Genomic DNA, 25,096 nt, shown 5'->3' with positions numbered 1-25,096 from the left:
GTACTGCTTCTCTGGTCTCTGAAAGAAAGTTGTTTGCAAGCCAAATTTCTGGACTCTGGGATTTTAACACTTCACTGTGAGGTTCTGAGAAAAACTTCTGGTCATTGAGGGATTTAAATTCATATTTATGAAAAGGGAAAGCACTCTGCCCTGCTTACCCTTATAAAATTAACAGGAAGTTGATAATGATCATGAATTATAGAAAAAATAAACTGTTAGACTATACAGCTACAGAGAAAATCTCAAAGTTGCTCCAAAATAGGAACAAAACATTTGTAAACTGGGGAAGAACTTTAAAATTCATCAGAATTCCTTGTTGGTCCAATCACTAAAATTTTAACCTAAATTTGTTCAATTAATCTCCTTCAAAGCCAAACTTTTCTGTTCCAATAAAAAGATGATTGATTTCTTTATGAGTTTCAAAGGAATTAATGGATCACAGTGTTTTTCATACTTCTTAAACAAATGTTTTACAGTAGAATTGACTGTTTCTCTAATTCAGTCATCTACAGTTGCCATATGATCTATTTTTCACTTAAAATACCATGAGGCCTTTTAAGCAATTAAGGTCTCATGGGAAGGGCTGTTTTTTTTTGTTGTTGTTGTTATCAGCCTTAATTTAATTATGGGTTGTAAAACCCGATTTACAGCAGAATTAATTCTAGGCCTTTTCCTTGTGTTGAAATGGATGGTGGATTCTAGAACTCTGGTCTCCACCAGGACCACCAGCTTCTGCAGACAAGCTTGTGCTTTCATCCATGGTGGCAACTCTTCCTACCTGCCCTCTTGTCAGTTCCAAGCCCTTGCTGAGAGGTTAATTTACTGAGACTCAAAGTAGGTATGCTTTGGCTCACAGATACATAGAAAAAGAGGTGAACCTCTAAGATTTGAACTTAGGTTTCTAAGACACCAAAGCTCATGTTTGCTCTTTTCACCATACCCTGCTGATTTGTAGAGCATTTGACTTCACCATAGTCAGAATCATTTTTTTTATGATGGGAGAGAACCTGGGTTAGAGTATTCTATTAAAAAAATAAAAAAAAAAACTATGTTAAATGATGTTTTGTGATGTGTAGGACAAAGAGAGCTATTTAAATTAAAATCATTTTCCTAGTATCCCAGATCTCTAAATCTCATGCACATTAAGTTTGAATTAACACTAACAAGGGTCTAACAGCTTTGATGCTGTGTTCTTAGATAATTAAATTCTTCGAAAATCATTCCACATTTGAGGGAGAAGCGAAGGACACAGAGAGTTCAGTCTTAATTCAAAGTCACTTACACGTTGTTACCTGCTGTTTCCAGGCCTTCACAGAATCAGCAGGGAGGATTTGATATTAAAAATGAGGGGTCTCTCTAGCTCTCTTTCTTTCCCCTCCAAAAAAAAAAAACATAACTGGAGGAAGGAGGTAGCTGGGACTCTTCCTAAGCTCTCCCTTTACTTCCATATCTATCAGACCATTCTGAAGGTGAAGTTCAAATCAGCAAGGCCCCTTCCTTTAAAACCAAGTTCCACTTGATATGCACAAAATGCTTTGTAGCTTCCAGAACTAGCTCTTCCCATTCATTATTGCATGTGACCCCCAGAGCTGCCTGCAGAAGTTTGAAAGATGGCCCATTCTTCCATGCCATCATCTAAAGAGAAACTGGCTGGCTGCTGATGGGCTGCGTGAGGTGGCATTTACCTTGGATAAATCAACCTAAGCTAATATTTGACCCTGAGACTTAAAGTCATAAAATACATCTTTGTCCTGTCTTAGAACAGAGCAGGCTTGAGAATACTGACTCATGATAACAAACCTCACCAGAGAGGAAGGATATGCCTAAATTTCTTTGTGAGATCTTCAGATGAGAAATTGAATGGCCTGTGGGTAATAATGGTTAAATCAGAATGATGAGGCATTTTACTTTAGCACAGTTGAATTATCTGCAGGTTGTCCAATTTTTGAGATAACAAGCCTGAAGTTCTGAGAGGTGCAATGACTTGTCATAAATTATCTCTCTGAGTAGAGGAGATTGCATGAACCACCATTTATTCCCTAGGATCAGGATTGAACCTATGTAGAGGCCAATATTTTTTTTAATAATTTTTATTTTGACTGCAGTGGATCACAAATTTTTCACAGTAATATTTTAGGTACACAGTGACATTGAATCCGGGGCATTCCCACCACCAAGGTTGTCATCCCTCCAACCCTATTCCCATATCCCCGTCCTTTGCCCCCATATCCCCCTCCTTTGCTAGTATAAGTGGTCTCCTCTGTTACCTAACTTGTAAGGCCAATGGTTTTTGAGTTAGGTTTCCCATACCTGTTTTAGTTAGTCCTTACACAGGTAGAATGGAAACAACCTTCACAATTTTTTAATTACCTTTCTTTGATTCACACGTTCACACATGTGTATACACAACACACACACACACACACACACACACACACTTCACCAGTGCAACTTTTCCCTCACTGTCACCTTTCCCTTCAACTCCTGCCTTGTTCTAGGGCAGGCAAATTGCCCCCCCCCTCTCATTCTCTCTCTCCTTTATGACATGTGATTTGCACTATTGTTAATGGAGGGGTGCCTTGCTTGTTAGCTTTCAACACTGAGTTCTTGACCAGACTGATCAGTTCCAACTATCCTTGTCCCGTAGAGTATAGATCTGTTTCTACTTTATCTACACTCACCACTCTTTGTGGTGACCTTTTTACCCTGGACTGGACCTACTGACCTTTATCTCTACTGTCTCTGGGTATTATTAACATACTGTCTCTTATTTTTGTTCTATCCCACAAAAGAGTGAGATTATTCTAAGTCTATTCGTTTCCTTCTGGCTTATTTCAGTTTACAATTGTTCCTAGTGATTTGGGAGAGAATTACTTAGAGGTAATTTTGTGTATTTCTGCTTTAATCTCATATGTGAATCAGTAGATTATACTGTTCATTTCTGGCTTCCTACAACAAGCTATTTACCAGGACACAATTCTCAGGAGGTGAATAGCAACTATTATTCCTAATTTTCAAATGAGAGACTAGAGATTTAAAGCATTTATGAAACCCAGCAAAGATTCTAGACTACGGTCCACATTCTGAGTATTAGATCTTGTGCCTCTTCTATTTATACCATGGCATTTATGAATAAATTACTCACAATATGCAATTACTGTTGTTCAAAACGTCCTTATTAATTTAATATGTTTTTCTAATAAACATGATTCCTTTATTCCTTCACTCACCTGAAATGATCGGCCTCCTTATTTTAATTGTTTCAATAAAATAAATTCTTTAATTGAAATACTGTGATACACAGTTACAAAGTTGTTCATGATTGAGTTTCAGTCCAACATCCAACACTCTTCACCAGTGCACAGTTCCGAATGTCCCAGTTTTCCTCTCCCTTCCTCTCCTCTCTTACCAGGCTGTCTCTAAGGCAGACATTTGTTTTACTCTCTTATTGCCCCGTCTTTTTCTTTTTTCTTATAGACATTGTCGTTTACAATATTGTTACTGAAGAAGTAACATGCATATCACTGTACTTCCTTTCAACACCCAGTTCTTGTCCGGAGTAATTTTTTGGGGGGGTCCACACCTGGTGACACTCAGGGGTTACTCCTGGCTATGTGCTTAGAAATTGCTCCAGGCTTGGAGGACCATATGGGATGCTGGAGATCGAACCACGGTTCTATCCTAGGCTAGCACTGGCAAGGCAGATGCCTTACCGATCCACACTACCGCTTCGGCCCCAGAGTAATCATTTTCAACAATCCTTGTCACAGTGGTCCTTGTCCCTTCTCTGTCCTAATTGTACTCCCCTAAATTTGTGGCAAGCTTCCTACCATGGACTGGCCATTATTGCTATTGTCTTTGAAAACAATATGAACATTCCTCCAAAAACTAGAAATTGAGCTCCCATATTCATATGATCTTTACAGTACCCCTAGAAAGAAGTTTTTATGATTGTTATTTATTTGCATTTTGCAGATGATTAAATTTTGTCACAGATTTCAATGAATTAAACAAATTCACACAGTGAATAAATAAGTGGCAGAACCCAAACTTAAATTCATCCTGGACCTAGAGTCTATATATTTAACCATAGACTCATAAATAGAAGAAACATGATTTTCTTACTTTAGGGAGGCTTTTGACTTAGCCATATATTCTTTTCCCAATATCTAATCAAGGAAGACTTGAACCCCTTCTCTGGATTTAAAGTTATATTGCTATTTTCTTGATGTATAGATTGCTATTGGAAATAATAGTTCTAAAATGTAGTCATTCATTACTTACTCTTTTTACATTATTACTATACATTAATTAAACTGTTATTAACTCATCAATAACATTGTAGTACGATCTAAGGAGATAAAACTGTTGTGAATGGGGAAGGTACATAGTTGGAACTCTAGAGAAAATTTCAGAATTTTCTTAAAACTTCCAAATTTAAGAATCCCTGCACCCTCAGAGAAATACTGTATGCACTCTCTGAAATTCTCACAGCTGTTCAATTTATCTCTTAGTAACTTAGAAAATATATTTTACAACTCTCACTTATGTGAATTGCAGCACTGAATACAATAGTGAGGATATGAAAATAATCCAAATGTCCAGCAACAGATGTTGTGGTATACTCATAATATAATACTATGTAGCTGTTATGTAGCTTGCTGTGTATTGGATGGAAATGGAGGGTGTCATTTGAGTAAAGTAATTATGAGGGAGAAAAATATCCCAAATGAATTCACTGAACTGGGGCATGTAGAGACAAAGGAATGAATGGAAGGTATCAATTGATGGTACACTCATGACTCTGGATTATAGTACTGAGAACTCCAAGGATAAAGGAAGCAGTGGAAGATTGATGTGGAGGACCGCAAGTAACATAAGTATATTGGTTAAGGGTCTTGGACACTATAATAGTTAAATTAAAGAAAAAAACAAGACTTGAAGAGATAGTACAGGAGCTATAGAGCTCATCTTACACACAACTGATCTAGGTTCAATCTCTAGCACTCTGTATGGTCCCAGGAGCTCTGCCAGGAATGATGGCTGAGTGCAGAGCCAAGAGAAAGCCCTAAGCACAGCCATATGTGCTTTCTCAATGACTTTGCCAAGGAGGCAGAGTGGGAGTAGGTGGAGGAGTAGCTTCAGGAATTGATGGGGGGATGTTGATACAAGTGGTGGGTTTGGAGTTGGAAAACTGTAAGCCTGATACTATAACAGGATTATAAATAATTATAACCAAGTAAAATAATAGCGGTAATGACAGTCACAAATTTTAATTTGTCTAGCTCCCAAACCAATGATATTCCTAACATATTGTGATTGCTCCAAGGACATACACAGTCCATTAAGGTCATAGTTTTAATCCCTCATCAACTTCCTTTTCCAGATAACATTAGATAATTTGGTGAAAACTTGAAGTGTATAATTGAATCCTACTATCAAGTGCTAGGGAAATTTGTGTGCAAGAAACATAATGAAAGAAACATTTCAAAACAAAGTTTTTCAAGTGTTTATTTTTAAAATGCCATTCCACTAATACCCTTGATTCAATTACTCCCTGCCACAACTTTTAACTGACATCCCAGGAACCAGTGCAGGCTGTTACCATTAATAGAAGAAACCCACGGAGGTATTTTTCTGATTTGTAAAGATTACATCACTTTCATGGAACAGTAGGGGAAAAGAGGGTCCAAATTAAACATTTCCTGGGCCTTGGTGATAGGCTGAACTGATTCATAATTCCCAGGAATCCCTCAACAACTTTACAATGTGGGCACTAACACATTTTTCTACAGATGAGAAAATTGAAGATGAGAGAAGATCAGCAACCAGTAAGTACAGTCACTCAGCTTGTAAATGTTAAAACTGATTGTAAAAACACTACCCTTCTCCACTTTCATTTATAGACTTCTAACAATTCCTATTAAGGCTAAAAAGGTCACATTTACAGTCACTTGTTCTTGCCAGTTCATTTTCTGCTCTTAGACTATTATTGTGCTTTGTCTTTAGATCTACCTGAAGAAACCAACACATTGAATTGAACTTCCAAAAAAAAATAGTGAGTCTTGGGCATGATAAAGAGCATTTTGTGGATAGAGATCAGACCTTATTTCTTCAATACAACATTATATTTTCAATGTCTATTCAGGGTAGGTACTCAACAAACATAGAAGAGAAGGGAAAAATGATAAAGAATTTACAGAAAGAAAAGTAAACTAGCACAATTGAGGCCGTGGAAAGGAATTATATAGAAGAGAAAACAAAGGAGATTCATACATAGGTCATCATTTGTATTTGATTTGTATTTTCTAGGAAATTAAAGTTGTGTCTGTGACTATCATCTACTTACAGGGTATGTTCTCTTAATAAATGAGCAAGGGTTCCAATTATTTTTTTATTCCAAAGTTTATATTAAGTTCCATCACTTGAATTATAAGCAAGAATAAGATGTGATCATTAATTTAATTTCTGCTTTCACATCTCAGAAAATCTGTTGAAATATTGTTGAGTGTGACTCAAGGGAATAGCTGATATAACCCATCAAAAGAAATCACTTATTTAATAGGTGAATCACTTCTATCTTCGTGTTTTGAAGCAATAAGAGCCTCATATTGGTTCACAGAAACTTGTCCTAGAATATATTATCAGCAAGTACAAAAATTCTGGAGTTTTGCAGATCTGTATATCAAAGTATGATTCTTATCTAATTTGCTGTCCTTATACATATTTTTACTGAAAACATAACCAAAAAGATGTAGGATGACAGATCAATTTTCTCATTTAATCAGCTTTTTTTTGTTAATTCAACCAGAAATTATGTGCTGGAGGAGTCTAATCACATTGTATATGAATCCCACATAATTTACATTAATTACAAGCTAAGATGCAAGCACATCTTACATTGTGAAATTGTATGGATTCTTACTTTATCTCATAAAAATGTTAGACCTCCTTAAATAAGACACAAATTCTTTATTTCTCCAAATACATAAGGAAGAAAAATATACCCCAAAAAGAGAAGAAAAAATGTCTTGCTGAAGAGTTTAGGAGAAGGGCCTCTTGGAAGGTTACCATTTTAACTCTTAGTTCTCAAATGGTCAAAGCAGCCCTTCCCAGGATCTTGCATGACTCTTCCTTCCTATGTTGTTTCCCTGACTTACAAAAGCTAGAATGTCACTGAACCAGCTATCTTGTTCCCTTACCATTGCCAAACTCTAATAAGGATCTAGTGGGTTAGGCTTCTGGTATTGCTAACAATTTTTCAGAACCTCAGGTGACTGCTAGAACTTGCCTTATTCCAATCACATTTCCTAGTCACAGAACTAATTTTTGAGGATCTTAGAAATATGGTGAGAGAAAATAAAGAAATATGGTGAGAGAACTCTTCATAACCATGATGATAATTTACTTAAGATCATATATAAATGGTAAATATGGTCACTTTTCCCCATAATATGACACTCTATTTTTTTTTTTTTACTAATTTAATAGGCTTTACTGTATGCCTACCATGCACAAAGGATTATGTTGAGGACTGGGAGTTCTAAAATAAATAACCCAAAATATCTCTATAAAATGAGAACTATCTGGTAGAATAAGAATATTATTAAATTTTGTTGATACTGTGCTACATGTAATACAAAGGAAGGTACAATTTTCAGTAGAGGAAGGATAATTAGGAAAGAAAGGGAAGGAGATACAGCACAGGGTCTTGAAAGATGGAAGAGGACACTATCCCCCCAAACACACACACACACAAAGAGATTTCAGGTAGAGGGAAATATATTAAAAGTTAAGGAGTCTTGCTTGCTTGATGGGCGGATCTCACATTGAGTGATTCTTAGTGAGAAATGGATAGGAAAAGATGAGTCAGTTTGTGCAGCAGTCAGCTTTTACTGTGCATATGATAAACTGTTATAAATACATATATACTGATGAAATGCTTTATTCATGTGTGTGTAATTTCATTCTCAATTGAATTCTTAAACCTGAGGAAGTAATATTCATCATCCCAAGTTTAGTGCAAAGCAAATGAAGGTATACTTATTTAAAGCTATATACTGGGAATGAATTGAACAGCATCAAGATCTAAACTGATTCTGTAATCTTCTCCCATCTTTCTTACCTGTGATGATTCTTCCATCATTCTTCCTAGGAAAGAGTTTCAGAGAGAAATGCTATAGTTAGAGTAGGTTTCAGAAAGGTCTCTCAGACCATATTGTAGAGAACAGGCTAAAGAAAGGATATCTAGGGGGAAAAAAAACAATTTAGGAGAACATTACTGATAATGGGAGCAAAAACCTATTTTTTTTTATCTCTAGTTGGGGCCTAGAGTCATAGAATTTACAGTTGGATGAAATTTTTAGGTTGGTTCAGTGCTTATTTATTTATTTATTTTTGGTTCCCTTCTTGGACCACACCCAGAAGTTCTCAGGTCTTTATTTCTTGTTCTGTTGTCAGGGATCACTCAGGAAATCTCAGGGGATCATATAAGTCAGCCAAAGCTGATTGCTATCCTATGTCTTAGGTCCCAATTTAGTACCTCTTTTTGTCAGAAAAATTTTTCTTTTAGTCAGAAATCCTCTATAAAATGTCACTCTCAGATGGTGGCTAATTTCTGAATTCATTACTGCAAAATATCTTTTTGTCATTAAGTTATTAAGTTATAGCATTTACTCAGTACATTTTTTACTAAGTATCACTTATGGTTAAAGCTTTGTGTTGGATGATGTAGATGCAAGGGACAAATGTCATCACGATCCTCTGAGACTTCATAGACTGATATCAAAACTTGTATTTCTATAACATCCAATTATTTGTCACCAGTTCTGATCCCTAGAATTACACAGAGCAGGCAGATTCACTAATGCATGGCAACATTTCAAGTGCTGAAAGAGCTGCTCTCAAGTGTTCTTCTCATTTTCAAGCTAAATATTTAGTATTTTTTCAACAGTTTCTCATACCTGACAGTCAAACCTGCCAATGGCTACTCAGTTTGTTATAAATAAATGGCTTTAAATATGAATATATTTATGTGCCAATATTAGCAGAGTAGTGCAAGGCTGACAGAGATATCAAATGAGTCGCAAGTAGAGAGATTACAGCTGCTAGTGTCATCAAGACATTGGATCCCCAGGAATGGAGTCTTACTAGTATTCAAATCATAGAGTGAAATTGAAAGTAAAAAACAGAATATCTGCATTTATCTGAAATAGTAAAAGCAAAGCTATTATGTACATTTTAATCACCAAAGATCTTTGGTTTAAAATATAGGAGTTGCAAAGAGCTTCTTTCATTTTTTCCAATAGAGAAGTAATCTAAAATGAAAATATAAACCAATAACCAGTGTCAAGACAGTGACATACTTTTCAAGAGCTGCTCATTAACTATAAGCAATAAGCAGGTGAAAATACAATCAATATTCCAAACATCATACCATCTGGCCCTGATGATTAAGTCTTCTGTCCTTCTCAGTTCTGTCATTCTGATCTCAAAATGTTATATGTGTTTCGATTTGAAAACTGGGGAAACAGCCTTTTCTAAGAGACAAGAAAAATCCAAGGGCCCTTCCTAAGAAGATGTTTCACATATAAGTGTCAGAATTCTTTTTTTTATTACTACTCTAAATTACAATTTTCAGATGTAAAAAGACAGACCGGCCAAACTGAAATCAGGAAGGAAGGCAAAGTGTTAACAGTAGTGCAATGAAACTGAGGAGCTATGACTTCCACCAGTCAGGCTGTAAAGTTGCCAGAGATGATAAAGGGAGGAATGAGGGAGTCCGAAGCAAGCAGTGAATCCTGAAGACTGCTGTTCACAGACACTTCATCTGATCAGAGTGTCAGGGAACCTGGAGAGGAAGGGGAAGAGCAAAAGGCTTGTCTGTTCAGCAGTAAACAAATGTTGGAGAGACTAAGAACTGTACCAGACTCTCTGGCCATCAATCTGCCAACCATCTGTAGGTCTACTAAAGGAATTTGACTAGCGTGTCACTGGGCGAAAATCAGGGTCAAGGGCAATTCACACTGTATTTGTTGGCAAACACTAGGTCTGAATAGATCATTTCTGTTAAAGCATGAGCAAATGGAAAACATCAACATGGGACTTTAAAGAAAGCATGCCATAGAATAAAAGGAAAGAATTTTGCATCACAAACACTTTTGGAAACTACTACAGGAAGGTCAGAAGATATAATTTTGGAATTCTATTTGGCATCCTCACTGTTATCCTCAAAACCAGATAAAAGCTTGGTCTCCCTAAAACCAGTTCTCCAAAGGGTCTACAAAGCTAACTGCCACACAAAGACAATTCAGATACAAATGTACAATAAAATGAAAATCTGTTTTAGAAGTACTCAAGAGCAAAATAGGCATTGAGGAAAAAAAGAGGAAATTTGATGAAAGACAGGTCTGCAAACTTCTCAGAGAAAAAATAATGAAAATGAATCAAACTAATTAAAATGAAGACGACATATATAAATATAGAGGAAGAGAGAAAAAAAGAAAATTTAGAAAAAAGAGAAAGAAACAGAAAGCAGTTAGAGAGACAAATGAGAAAAACTAAAACAGAAGCAAGAGTCAAAGATAAAAGAGAAAAATCTTACTGAGGAAAAGCAGAAAAACAAAATGATAACTAATTTGAGTCTTAAATAGGAAAGCTTCCTGTACTTTAACTCAAAAACATATTCATATCTGTGTACCTTCTAGAAAAAAATGGCAATTTATTCTCCTTCATTAATAATTGGTTCTGTCTTTCTTTGGGGGGGGGTTCACACCGAGTAGTGCTCAGGCTTACTTCTGGCTTGTGTTCAGAAATCAATCCTGGAGAACTTGGGAAACCATTTTGGGATGCTATGAACTGAATCTGGGTAAGCTACATGCAAGGCAAATGCCTTATACATCTAGCCCTAAACTATTTTATTTTGGTGCTGTGTGTTTCTACAAATACGTTTCACACATAAAGAAATTTATAGATATTAAATAAACATATAATTTTGAACCTTTGCTTTTATAATTAATAATGTGTCACAAGTCTTTTCTAATTTCTTATTCTTTTAAAATGAATATGTGTATATAAATATATATTTATTTATACATGTCTGTTGCATAGCTTGGTGGTCCAGGGGACCCTCCTAGTGGTTATTGGTTAAATAGGCCAGTGATTCAGTTCAAGGATTCAAGGATTCAGTGCTGTTTAGGGCCTACATTTTTTGGGGGGATCATCTGGATCACCATAGGGTTCTCAGTAACCACAGGTCTCCAGAGATGTATCTGATGATGTTCAGGGGACCATGTGATGCCAGGTTCAAACTAAGGGAAGTTACAGTCAAGACAACTATCATAACCACTTAACTATCTATATGGCCCTCAAATACTTTATAGTAGCTTATTGTATAACTTTCTTGTCATGTAAGTCTTCAAATGGTCATGATTTTCAATATAATTATTTTATCAACTTGATTATAAATAGTCATAGTTCTTTCTTCCTATTAGAAAAGTTGTCAAATTAAAGCTGCTTGATTAAAGAGAAAATAATTTTGATGCAAAAAACATTACTCTTTCCTGAATCAACAGAAAACCTGAGAAAATTTCCTGAGGATTCATCTTGGGCTTAATTTCCTTTGATTGGGAGGGTAGCATACCTGGCTATGCTCAGGGCCTACTCCTGGGTTTGCAATCAGAGATCACTCCTGGCAGTTTAGGTGTATATGGAGTCCTGGTGATCAAATCTAGGTCAGTCACATGCTTGGCCCACTCTTTTATACTACTACTCTTGTCCCCCACCCCTTTAAGCTTATCTTCTATTAAAAAAAAAAAAAACCTCTGTAAAGAAAAACTAAAATAAATATTTTAGAATACAAGAAAAGGATGCAGATTTCCAAATAATTAGTCTCTGGAACTGGAGAGATAGTATAATTGGTAGGGCATTTGTCTTGGATGCAGCCAGCCTGTGTTCCAGAACCTTGCATGCTCCCCGAGCCTGCCAGGAGTGATTCATGAGTGTAGAGATAGGAATAAGTAAGCTCTGAGTTTTTTGATGTGTGTGGTCCAAACAATAAAACAGCAAAATAATAAACATAATTAACTTCTGAGAAAGGGAATTAAAATGCATTCTTTCTGAATGCTTTGCAAGACATTCCAGAATTTAGATAAATATGATCATTGCAACAACAAGAAATAAATACGTAAAATATATGATGAAGATAATAAAATAATACTCAAAAATACAAGATACAGAGAGTTTGTAGAGCTAGTTGGTTTTTTTCCTTGCATATGGCTGACTTGAGTTTGATCCCAGGTCCTCATATAGTCCACCATGCCTCAGCCTAGAGTGATCCTTAGCAGAATCAGGACTAAACCCTGAGCAGAGCTAAACCCTTAGCCAAATAAAATATATATGTACCTATATCACCAAATATACATGACAATAACTATTTAATTGTGTACCTATATGTGATATTTGGAGATATTACAACAGATAATATTCTTGCCTTGACCCAGTTCAATCACTAGTCCACATAGGACCCCCCAGTACCATCAGGAGAGAGAGCCCTAAACACAGAACCAGGAGTAGTTCCTGGGTACTACAGGATGTAGCTCAAACACCAAAAAAAAAATCATATTTATAAATCAGTAACTTTAATAAATTATTTATAAACCTATATGTTAGGTTGTGTTCCATATTGATCAATTGTGACATTAAATTTTTACCTAGAATAAATTTTACATACAACTGCAAGCTCTCTATTTTCCACTAAATTTGCGATCATTCACACATGTGCTTATTTCCACCTGAAGAGCTCTTGCAATTGTTGAGTTTTGCAGGTAAGCCAGGCTGCCACATTCAGATGCTCTAATTTAGATGACCATTTTCCTATTGCAGGGCATTGAGGGGTTGCTCATTTGTCAGGATGACAAATGCCACAACTTTGTGCTCCGAGCTCTCCTCTTCTTTTTTTAGAATTTCCCTGGGAAATCTTCCAGAATTGTAATGACGGTTCATGAGGGGATGTGCAGACATATTTTTATAGGTTTTGGAATGTGCTGCCAGGTCACCCCACCACCACCAGATATATAGAGTCCATGCATCCTTAATGTCCTCTTATAAAACAAAAAAAGAACCCAAGAGAAAGCCCTTGGGATTCCTTGGTCCTTAAAGTAGAAGAGACCTTGGAAATCAGCCATCAAGAGTGATTCTCATTTTATAAGAACACAGAGGAGTTCAGAGGTGTCATTGCCTGCAGCACCCAAAGCAACTTTCAGGCAGAACAAAGACTGCACTTAGATCTTTAGTCTCCAGAGCACCATGGTGCCAATGCATTCTTTTTCTGTTCAAGGACAAGAGAAAAAAAATATAGAATTTATTTTCTTGAAAGGTAGCAGAGGCCATAAAATTTGCTTCTGATAAAATCTGGACTCTACTATTTGCAACTCAACTCCATCTATCTGGACTTCAGTTTTCAAATCTTTAAATTTGGGGATCCTCCCCACCCCTTACCAGTTTGTTGTAAGGAATAGAGATCATATTAATAGAGCTACCAATAGCTCATAGGTGATGGGTGTGAGGCACCGGGCATGAGGCTTAGGAAAATATTACTCCCCAGAAAAGTTGTGAAAGCTCTAGATCATCATCTGTTGAGCAGACAGAACCTTAGTGCCAATTAGAAAGAAACATGCCTTCTTGGGAAAGCAGTGCATATGCTGGGCACACTGCAGAAGCAGTTTTGTAGCCACCATGAGGGTCTTAGTTGTAGAGCCTTGATTTGCAAATGGCAACCTGCATTAGCATACACAGAGACCCAAACCAAGTGAGGCATTACTTCTTTCCATTATTATTTGGTGGGGAGAGTAAATTTCCCTGGGACACTTGCCCCATCCAGCCTATCTTTTCACACATCAAGGCAGAGATTGCTACTTGGCCAGCAAGAGTTAAACATGGAGCTCTCTACCACTAGTAACAAGGCCATCAAGGCCAAATGTGAATACCGACCTTCATTAATTTAAGCTTTGTACTTCTGTTCAGGGATTGTAGTTTGCCTGATGCATCTGTTCCTCCTAATTTGGCCTGTTTGGGTAACAAAGCTCCCAGTGATCATCTAAACCTCATTTGATGCACCTGTGAACAATTCATTATATTAATATAACAGCAGGGGTGGAGCAGAGACACTAATAAATAGACTGTCACTGCCAGGACTTCTTGCAGCCATGGCAGAGGCCCTTTGCTTCTCTCCTCTGTCTCTCTTCAGCCTCTGCATCACTGGGGAAGGTCTCATAGACCACAGGGAGGATGCATCTTAATCTGTCAGTTCCCACATCAGGTAGGGGGACAAGGGGGCAGAGGTCATCAGTCTCTCCAAAGCTCTGTAAATTTCTGCCGGTTCTGATCAGAAAACCTACCTCCAAGGTAGATTTGGAGTACCCAGGCTGAAGGAGAAGAGGGCTGAGAAGAGAGTTCAGTGACTCACCGCATGGCTCTCTCGATTTATCAAAGCGGATCTGTGCCATGGTAGCACATAGAGTCATTGGTCAAAGTCTCGATTTTGTACACTCTCAGCACTTTGGCACTGGCCTAACATTGGAGGAAAATTTTCCTTTTTCATCACTTTAGAAGATAACAACATATGTTTACCAATGCTTTTTTGCAATGCTTATTCTCAAACATGGTTTGTGTTCCTTTCCCCCCTGCACAAATAACCCATCCAGCATCAAACAGAAATATAATTCTGGAAAATAAAATGGTATACATGAAGGCTCCCAACCTACTTTTCATTCACCATGTGGCTCTGACTGCTGGACACTATAACTGAACCATAGCTAACACCCAAGTGTCAATGTTCCTCAGTCTCTTCTCACCCTTCCCTCACCCTTACATTCGTTTTGGAACCCTTAGTTCTGTGGTCAGAGATTGAGTTTATTTTCACTAGCCATTGTTCTTACTTTGTTTCTTTATATACCACATATAGGTAAGATGATCTGTTATTAGTATTTCTCCTTCTGGCTTATTTTGCTTAACAGGACACCTTGTAGTTATATCCATCTTGCAGCAAAAGTCACAATCCCATAATTCATTAGTAATATTCCACTATGTACATATATCAGTTTCTTTATTCCACTTATCTATTGTTGAGTACTTTGGTTGTTTCCAAATCTTGAACTTTTGTATACAGTTATGCAATAAGCATAGTGTACATGTAACTTTATCAAATTAGTGTTTTTGTTTTCTTAGGGGCCACAAAAAAAAACTGGTGGTGTTTGAGAACTATTACTAATGAAGTACTTGGGCAATACTTACATCGATGCTTGGGGAAACAACCTAGGCTTCTTGCATGCAAAACACATGCTCAGTCTATTGAGCTATCACTCAAGTTCATAATTTTGTGTTCCTGGAATATGTTTTAAGGATATATATATTAATGAATTACTGGATCTTACTGCTAGATCTATTTTTAATTTTTCCAAGTCTCTCTACTGTTTTTACATAATTGATTTCCTGTTGTCATCAGACCTGTTTGGGCCTGAGTACTACCAGTACCACTGACCAACTATACTCTTCTACTCTGCTTCATTGGTGTGATGAGCCCCAGTCTCCCCAATCTTTAGAAGAGGATACTGCAGTACACATGGTAAGACATGTAATTTATACTATAGGAAATAGTAACTGAGCTTATTGCCATCTTTGGGAATATTTTAGGCATTTTCAAAGATATCCATTTTGTAAATAGCATGTATATATAATTCATGAAATAACAATATGATGAGATTTCAATGTGAGGGCCTTAGATTTTGTGATTAGGTAATACCTGCCTATTTTTACTACAAGAAAGGCACAAGGAAAAAATGCAATGCCCCAAGTGTATTCTCTGAGGCAAGAGGGAAGATCACTAGGATAAGTGATATTTTTATTCTCCTGCTGTTCTAAACTTTCAGAAATCTGAAGAAGCAGTTTTTGAGCAGCCCGTGTAAGGTAAAAGTTAGACACTGATTTAAGAGCTCTGTTTTGAATTTTCTGCAGCACTTAGGACCAATTCAGTGCAATACTGTTGGGTACTATTCCGCTGTTTCTCCTCCCTTCTCCTTATTTCTTTCTGATATTTTTATTGAGAGTCTATTTTGTGTCAAGCTATACATTATGTGTGAATGTGCATATAAATAAAGCATAGTGCTTATCTGCAAAACACTGATCATTCTGAATCAGACATATAGGTATGTGTGTGTCTGTGTGTATCTGAAAAGAAATTCTTACCATTTCTATGCACTATAAAGCATGTCATATACAACATTGAGGGTTCCTTTTCATTGTCAAAGTAGCCTGCTGTAAACATTGGAAGAAATAACAGAAAGTTCAGCCATTTTGATCTTTCATTTTTCTTAGTTCCTTGATAAATGAGAACTAGCCAACATTATCTGACTCATAATATTTAATTAAATGCATTACAAAGTCTGTCCAATCAGTCCTTCTAAGCTATTGTGTAGGTTTTGTTGCTGCCTCCATTTTAGAGATGAGGAAACTGAGGTTAAAAGATATTATGAAACTTTTCTTATTTCTCTAAATGATTGGGTAACTTCTTATTGCCATCTAATCATCTGCTTTTAAGTGAAAAACTATATTCTTGGGGGTCAGAATGTTAGTACAATGGGTAAGGCATTTGTTCTGTACTCAACTGACCCTTGTTTAGTCCCCTGTGGTTCCTCACATGTATTCATTTTTGGCCCACCATCAGGTACTAGAATGAATTCTCCTCTTTTATACTATAGTCACCACCATCAAGGCCATTTATCTTGGGTTTGTTTTGTTCTTTATATATATACATAATACATATACTATATACATATATATACACACATATGTATTTATATATACATATATACATATATATGTGACCAGCAAATGTTTTGGCATGTGAAAGATTTTGATAAAAATTTTTAAATGAAAGTAAGTAGAAAAATATATTAAATACTTCACAGATCCATCAAATTAAAAAGATCTGCAACAACTCAATAAGAAATTCTTCCCAGGTCTTGGATCTTATCATCCCTGTGTCACATATAGGAGGACAGTTGGTTGGTGAATTGCACCAGTTATCTTAGGTAAGTTGACATTTGTTGTACTGCAGGGAATTTCTCTTAACACAATATTTCCTGGGAGGAGCAGGTAAATATTGAGACAAGATACGCATCAAGTTTTTTTTTTCCCTGAAAACCACTGTACAATAATCAATTCCAGCGATAACAAAGGCATTTGTTAACAGCTCCATCTCCTTTTTTAAAGCTCAGTTCTCAGTCTGGCAACGTTACAAAGCTCAAGAAAAGAAGTGTTGTTAGCAGATGCCAACCACTTGTCAGAAGAACAAATCCAAAAGGAACTATAAAATACCTCAGCTTTTTTTTTTTTACACACAGATAGGCTTTCTGTCCTCCAGTTCATCAAAATTTCTGATGGAGTGGCTGTAGAAAGTGTTACACTCTTTATTTCTCTGTAGAAATAAAGAGTGTTACAAGCCAATTAAATGAGAAAAAAATTCATCCTGGCAGACAAATATACTTGCACATTTTTCTGAAATTATTTTCATAAGTATAATTTCCAGTTATACTTCTACAAACTCTAGTTACTATCTGGGTATGCAGTATGCTGGTTACTAGTCCTAGTTGACTGTGCTAAATTTTGAGGTTCAAGCTTTGTATAGTCTTGTATAGTCTTGTTTCAGTGTATACAGGGAAATAGTCCTTGAGCAAAAGAATCAATAATCCACAGGAACTGTCCATGAGTGGAGCCAGTGTACCCCCTACTTAGAAGCATTAAGTGAATTATTTAAATTATTCTTGGATGGATTTTTATGAAGTATCTATTGCATGCTTTTGGAAATTGTCTAGGAAAACATATTAATATAGTCAAAGTAGCTTTTCAAAAGATACAATGGAATTCTACCTAGCTGTACAGAATGATAGAATTGTGTAGTTTTCTGCTATGTAGATGGAAGTAGAAGATATTATGTTAAATGAAGAAAAACAGAAGGATAAATACAGAATGATATCATTTATATGTATTATTTAGAATAACTCCATGAAGAAATGCATATAAATGGAAGTCTCCTTGAACACCTTTGGTCATATAGTATAGCAAGGAGACTGAAAGAAATTGAGTGGAGAAAAGACACCAATATAAAAGAATGGGGGCCAGTGGCCAAGTGGTCTCAGGTTCATTGGTGGAGATAATAAGAAGAACAGAACTAAAATATCTAAACAGGCTTGGGGGAGAGGGTGGTGGTAGATTGAGACTGATGATGGAATTGACCTTGTATATAAAACCCAACTATGAAGGACTTTGTAAATCAAAATGGTTTCAATAAAATAAAATTTAAAAAAATTATGGGATCATAATTGAAGATAGATTTTTATTTTTACTCCTTCTGAATAGTAAGATACGTTTTTCATGCTTAAAATAAGCTGTTAAAACGGAAGTTATTTCTGCACTCTGCTGCACATATCAGTGGGAGCTAATGTGTGTTTGTGGGCAGAAAGACTGAATGAATGAGTGAATGAATAAATGAGTGAGTGAATGAATGAATAAGTGAATGAATGAGCAAGTGAATAAATGAGTGAGTGAATGAAAGGATCTTCTGTGTTTCCACTGCCCTAGGTAAGCATCAGAGAGAGCAGAAACGAAGCCCCCTGTTGAAGCCAGACATAGACTACTTGTACTGTATATCTTTGTAGCTCACAACTTGGGCTTCTCCCAATTCAATGGTCATTGGTGAGAACTGTGTTTCATCATGTGTTGTACTAAGTTTTACTAAGTAGCACTTGTTGTACTAAGACTATTTTTGGTATTTTTTTGGGGGGTACACCCAGCGATAGCTCAGGGGTTACTCCTGGCTATGCACTCAGAAATTGTTTCTGGCTGGGGGACCACATGGGATGCCAGGGATCAAACCAAAGTCCATCCTAGGTTAGTTTGTGCAAGGCAAATGCCTTACCACTTGAGCCACCCCTATTTTGGAAGCAAGTGGAATTCTATTGAGACCATAGTTAATTTTTTTCTCTTGGTATCTAGTGATCCAGAAGAATGAAGTCCTGGCTATGGTGAAAGAGCACCCAGACCTTTTCTTCTATAAAATCACTCATCACATTTTTCAAAGTCTAGCATTAATGTCTGAAGAATTCAGGCAACAATGCTGCATTATCACTTACATCCAGAGTTTGTGACTAGATTGATAGGCCATAGACACAGAACTGTCTAACAGAAATATCAGATTTGCATTTGCATGTGGGGACCAATCAATTTTTTGTTCCTTTTTTGAAGACAACTTAATAGTATAAAAATCCAAATAAGTGTAATAGAAAAAGTCTAAAACCTGTGAGTTAATCTGGTCAACCTGCTAGAGTCATAATATGAATCAAAGAGCTAAAGAGAGCTAAATTACTTAATGTGGTGTGAGTTTTAAGAGCTTATATATACAGTTGGTGGGAATGCTGGATGGGACTTCCAAATAATAATTAGGGCACTCTAATTAAAAGTAAGTCCTTGTAATATTCTGTCACTTCAAAAGAAAGACATAATGCTCAGTCCATGGGCAGGAGGCTACTAGGCCATTTTGGGAACACTTAAGGGATTGCATAGTATCAGGCAAATAGTATCAGCCTGTAAATGAAAGCCATACATGGCATACATCCTGATCTTAAATTGTTTGATTTATAATTCAAAGCATGGTATATGGGTCAAGAGTACTATTACCATTTAGGACCATCTTAGATTTTGCCTCATAGATTCAGACTGCCTTGCCTTGAATCCTTTATATTAATGCCTTGAGAAGTTCTTCTAGAATAGATCATATCAATCCTAAAATGCTATGCAGGCTTATAATTTCAAGGTAGAATAATATATGCAAACATTTCAATTCCATTACAATCAATTCCATAGAATACCAGAATATTTTTATCTTTATATAGCAAACCAGCAGTCTTGATATATTGGGTGAGTGTTGAAAATAATAAAATAATTTGAGTTATAATTAAGGAATACTTTCAATGCTTCTGGATACATGAAATAGAGAGCAATACAATATTACACATTTGATATTTTTTTAAACTAAGGCTGGAACAATAGCACAGTGGATAGATTGTTTGCCTTTCAGATGGTCAACCCAGGTTTAATTTGCAGCATTCTATATGATCCTTGAAGCCTGCCAGGAGTGCCTTTTGAGTACAAAGCCAGGAATAACCCATGAGCACCATCAGATGTGACCAAAAACCCTCCAAAAATTCTCCAAAAACTCTAAGATAATTATATGTCAGAGCAGACAGGGAAGACCTTGAGGTAATTGATACATGAAAATACATTCTCCAGGAACATACATACAGGCAGATATATTCTTCAATTCTTTGTTAAAAATGTTCATTCAGTTAAGTCAACACACACCTATTAAGTTCTATGATATGTAGGGAACTTAACAGGTCCTATTCCTGAAGTTTGGGATCTGTAATGTTCTCTCTCTGGGTTTTTCAGCAATGTTCATCTTATGTCTTGCTCAATATGTCACCTTCTTGTGAAAAGCTATACTTCTCAAAGACAAAACTAGGATTTTCTGGGTTTCTTTTGAAGGTCAATAGTACTTGTGATATTGTACAAAGATCAATGTGTCAATGTTAAATGAGTGATAGATAGATGAATGAATGCAAGAGAGAAAGGTCATTACCTGGACTAACAAGCATAAAGAAAGGTCTGGAGGAATGATGATCAGATCATCTTCCAGAGGAAACTTCATCTTAATCTGATATGAAGTTCTATTCTGAAACAGTAGATTATTGTTCAACAGGGGTAGAATTTAGGAAAACTGAAATTTTAGGATGGCAAATACCTTAGTGGATATATAATAATGAGCAGTGGGGAGCTTTACCAGGATGCTGAAGAAAATTGAGGTATAGTTAGGTAAGTGTTGGTCCATTATAATCTTTTTTTGGGGGGGCAGGCAGACTTGGGGGACCATATGGGATTCCAGGATTCGAACCACCATCCTTCTGCATGCAAGGCAAAACACTCTACCTCCATGCTATCTCTCCAGCCCCAGTACATTATAATCTTAAGAGCCAGAAATGCTTGCCTTGTATATAGTCAATTTGAGTTTGATCTCTGATACTATATTATAGTCTGCCAAGAGGCCTTAATAGGAGTGGAGTGTTCCCTGAGTGCAGAGTCAGGAGTAAGTCAAGAGTAAGTCTAAGCAAATCAGTTGTGACCCAAAAAACAGTAGGACGAGGAGGAAAAGAAGAAAGATTAAACTTTGAGATTAAGCATTTCTGAACAGAAAAGCTAAAGATTGTAGAGATGGAGCCATAATAGCAGTGTATGGTAGGTACATAAACACATGAGCTTAAATATGGATATATGCACTTGGGGGTTGTCAGGAGAGAAGTATCATAACCATGCAAAAAAAATTAAAGACATGAGATGAGCAGTTGCTCAATATAGAAAGGTTCCCACTTCCAACAAGTCAGTTATTTAAAAATAGATTGATAGGCCAACCTTATCCCAAGAGAGTGCTAAGAAAAATGCAAACTTATAGTTACTGTAGTATCAGGCATTCATTTTTGCATTAGTTCAACAATTATTAACTAAGGACTGGGCACCAGGCTAAGGTCTAGGATTACAGAGATAATAAAATAAGGTTTCCTCCTGCTGCAGGGGAGAAAAAACACTCTAAATCAAACCTATTCACTTAGAGGATTAACTGTGTTTGTGATAACATGAAATTGCTCAAAATTGAAGATGAAAAACTCCTTCTGCATGTTCTTTCAGATTGCATGAAAAGCTTGATATTCTGTGGCTCAGCAGTATGGTAAATAAGGCAGATAAACCTGAGGCTTAATCTACTTCTGACTAGCTATGTGAGCCTATGTTTATTTCCTCATTTGTAAAGGGCATGGCTCTTTTATTATAAAATCATTACTAAATGTTGAAAATGATAAACCTAAGCTCAGTACTCAGGTAAATGCATGATATATATCTGCATTCATACCTAGAAATTGCATTCAATCTCTGAATCTCCAGCTCCATTTGGTCAACAAGAGACACCCAACTGGACCGAAATAAAGAGACAGAAAGAGAAGCTGAGACATACTTCACTGTTTTTTCTTCAGGTTTCTTTTTTTTTTTTTTTTTTTTTTTTTTTTGGTTTTTGGTTTTTGGGCCACACCCGGCGTTGCTCAGGGGTTACTCCTGGCTGTCTGCTCAGAAATAGCTCCTGGCAGGCGCGGGGGACCATATGGGACACCGGGATTCAAACCAACCACCTTTGGTCCTGGATCGGCTGCTTGCAAGGCAAACACCACTGTGCTATCTCTCCGGGCCCAGGTTTCTCTTTTTATCTGCAGAAGTAGAGTTTGATCAGTCTCAGGTTTCGTATTACCTCAGAGGTTCTTCATCCTTAATTCTGCCCAAATCTCCCTATATAATATCCACGGTGAGTCTTATTTGGATTATCATTCCTATCAGCACCTTGACTAGCACAGAGACATTATATTTTACCAGCCCAGCCAGAAGTCCTCTAAGTGTATTTCATGAGTTATTCTGTGAAAAGGAGGATTCTCTGGTCAAATGAGTTTGGGAAATTCAGTATATTTGATTTCCCTTTTTGAGAGTTGCAATACATATTAACATATTAAAGGTTCAGAGAAGCCTGAAATAAAGAAATGTGTTTAATTTTATTTAACAGCATTTTCTATACTCATTTGACCATGAAACTATTATTTCATGTAACACCTATTAACATCCCACACTTGAGGAAATGCTGAACTAGGCTAAACTAATAAGGTAATTTGTCACATTTATAGCAGTTTGAAGATGAAAGAACATTGGACTTGGAATCAAGATTTGCTACTTCTCATCCTGGACCTGCCGCTAACTCATGAAGACCTTGGGCAGACATCTCACTCTACTGGGACCCAGAACTCTGTGAAGAAGCTGTAGAAAGGATTTATTCTCCCTCCTAAAAATTTGACTCCAGTACATACTCATATTTTCATCAACATGTACAATCTTGGCAGCATGGGTAGAAGGAGCTCAAAAATATTATGCTTTTTTATTTGTTTGCTTTGCAGTATCAGTTTTTACCCCCAGAATACTACTTCTTCATAGCTTTAATTTCAGTGAGGACTTGAGGATTTCAGATGCATTGGTGTTGAACCACACTAAAATACTTAAAAATTCAATTACCAATCTTCCTTTTCTTTCCACTTTTCCTTACTGTGGTTTCCTCAGTACGGAAGGGAGGCTAGTGGAATGTCTCCTGACATCAGAATGGATTGGTATGTTCTTTTACATTGAGCTATTTATGCAGCCTAGTGGGGTTGGAGCCATAAAAGTGCCAGGGCAGAGCATCAGAATCTCTCATTTGCAGAAGGCCTAATCCAGAAAGTCACAATCCAACATGTTCAAATTCTGAGGCTTACTAGAATGCTGAAAAAACTGTCAAGGCTATTAAATAGTCATTAAAAATTGTCCAAAGCCCCAGAAAAATTAGCCAAGAAAAAAGGGATGTCTATAGCTCTCAGAACAACCTCACAGACATTAACTCTGCTTGGCTGATATTATTCCCTGCATAAACCCCAGTCCAGATATTTCTCCCAACAAGGCCAATTTTAGCTCACAGGAAACAGAATTGAATACAGATTTCTCTTCTCAGAGTTTTAGATAAAAATGTAAATGAGGAACAAGACAATAATTAAACAAATCATTCACAGGAATTTTTATGGCCTACTTAAAAATCATCAGCACAATTCAAGACACAGCAAGACATTCTGAGTCCTCCAAATAATTGATCTGCGACAAGGCAAACACTCCTTTAATCACTGTACTGAAGTTGAACCAAGGGAGCATAGAGCGGCATCTTTTAAGTCTTACTCTCTACACTTTACTTTTCATTCCCTAATATTGGAGGAGAAGGTGGGGAACTTAATGCTCAGAAGAGCTCCACAAACTAGTCTGATACTGCCTCATATTATGATTATTAATATGCTTAAACACCATTTGCAACAGTGGTGACTAAAGGTACTTTTAAAATAAACCCCACTTTTTCCAAATGGGGAATAAGGAGGAGTTTAAAAGGGGTTGTCATGTGTAATTTTAAAAATACGTCCGATTTTTCACATATTAAACCAAAGAAGAAAATAAAATATGTCCTTACAAACACTATTAAAACTGGCTAATATACTCTCTAACTTTTGGATTAAGTTGGGAATAGGAATTCAGATTTTCCTGTTTGTTGTGGTTGCAAATAATTGCATAGTTACTTTGTATGTCCTTTTGTTTTTGTTTTTTTTTTGGGGGGGGGATAAAAGTTTTCCTTTATGTTCAGTAAAGCAAATCCCAAGCCTCTGGTTATTCTTTCTTTCTTTTATTTTTGTCCCTCAATTTACAATACAGACCAGGCAAAGGGCCTAGGTTGAGGTGCATATGGAGTGCATTTACTGTACCTCCTCTTTCTATACAGTCAGTGTAAAGAACACAGCCTGTGGTAAGAATTGAGAGGCCTTATCTTATCTTTTCTTTTCTTTTTTGATTATATATATATATCCTAAGGGTCCTTCCTCTCCAGCCCACACTGGCCTGTAGTCTAGACAGGCTTTCTACTTCCCTCATTCAGTCACATTTTGTTATGATAGTTCTCAGTGTAATTATTTCTGTGACTGCACTAAACAATCCCTGTGGTGAGCTTCATGTCAGGAGCTGGACCCTCCAGTCCTCCTCTATTTTGTCTCTGAGAATTATTACACAAATGTTTTTTATTTTTCTCAAAACCCATAGATGAGTGAGACCATTCTGTGTTTATCTCTCTCCCTCTGACTTATTTCACTCAGCATAATAGATTCCATATACATCCATGTATATGAAAATTTCATGACTTCATCTCTTCTTATGGCTGCATAATATTCCATTGTGTATATGTACCATAGTTTCTTTAACCATTCATCTATTGAGGGGCATCTAGGCTGTTTCCAGAGTCTGGCTACCCCATCAGATAAGGGGTTAATATCCAAAATATACCAGGCACTGACAGAACTTTACAAGAAAAAAACATCTAACCCCGTCAAAAAATGGGGAG

At 36.6% G+C, this 25,096-nt stretch overlaps 1 non-coding gene across 1 annotated transcript; it reads right to left on the bottom strand.

Annotated features, from left to right (window-relative positions):
* Positions 1 to 24,392: 24,392 nt before the first annotated feature.
* On the bottom strand, positions 24,393 to 24,525 carry LOC126012557 (small nucleolar RNA SNORA51). The gene has a single exon (XR_007497013.1). It is a non-coding gene; the product is annotated as a small nucleolar RNA SNORA51 (small nucleolar RNA).
* Between the last annotated feature and the right edge of the window lie 571 nt (positions 24,526 to 25,096).

Source organism: Suncus etruscus, chromosome 6, assembly GCF_024139225.1.
Source record: "Suncus etruscus isolate mSunEtr1 chromosome 6, mSunEtr1.pri.cur, whole genome shotgun sequence".
NCBI classification, from domain to species: Eukaryota; Metazoa; Chordata; class Mammalia; order Eulipotyphla; family Soricidae; genus Suncus; species Suncus etruscus.
The sequence above is the reverse complement of the archived record's forward strand: the minus strand, read 5'-3'. Positions and strand labels throughout refer to the sequence as shown.